Raw genomic sequence first — 1,040 nt, 5'->3', positions numbered from 1 at the left:
GGCTGTGTAGTAAGTAGCTTACTTCCCAACCACATAGTTCCGGGTTCATTCCCACTGCGTGGCACCTTGGGCAAGTGTCTTCTACTATAGCCTCGGGACGACTAAAGCCTTGTGAGTGGATTTGGCAGACAGAAACTGAAAGAAGCCCGTCGTGTATATATACATGTGTGTATGTGTCTATGTTTGTCCCCCACCATCGCTTGACAACCAATGTTGCTATGTTGACGACCCGTAACTTAGCGGTTAGATTATATATAATAATTTCTTAAAGTATGTGTTAATCCCCATTACCCAGACTTTGTGGACACCCTGTATTTATCCTATATTATATCGGTAAAACGATGATGCAACTCTGAAGAGGTGACTTACTAGTCAGTATCATTAGACGGTAGCTTTACTTGCACACCTTTAACGTTACTATAAATGAATTTAAAAGATATGTATATATAGCTCAAATTTACAGAAAACAAAAGACGAAGGCAGGTGTAGAAACAACAAGCAAGTGCATTAATTTAACGCTCGGGAAAAATGGAAATATATATATATATATATATATATATATATATATATATATATATATATATATATATATATATATATATATATATATATATACATTTCTTGGCCATCCTTTCATTCTCATTACTTTCCTTCCCTCCTTTACCTCACTCTGTTCCTTTCTCTTTTCTCTCTCTTTCTCGTCCCTCCCTATTTCTTCAATTCCTCTACCCCTACCTTTCTTCTCTCCTTCCACGTGACCGGTGTTCGGCCAAGCCAGACCTTTCTCTCTTTGTTCAACTACCATCCGTGTAGCATCTCTTATATTCCTTCCCATAACTTTCATCTCTTATGTTCCTGTCGTAAGGCTTCACTTCCAGCTCAGTTTAAATCGTCCCTAGTCGAAAGACACTTGTTGTGAATGTCCTGTTGTTTGTATTTGTAATTGTGTACCATTTTCGTTTTTTTCGTCCTTGTTTTCATATACATTCGCTTGCTTTCTACCAAAGAATCTAGTGCTCTTAGCTTAGATTTCTTTTTTT

Source organism: Octopus bimaculoides, chromosome 6 (genome assembly GCF_001194135.2).
Source record: "Octopus bimaculoides isolate UCB-OBI-ISO-001 chromosome 6, ASM119413v2, whole genome shotgun sequence".
NCBI classification, from domain to species: Eukaryota; Metazoa; Mollusca; class Cephalopoda; order Octopoda; family Octopodidae; genus Octopus; species Octopus bimaculoides.
This window is presented reverse-complemented; position numbering follows the sequence as displayed.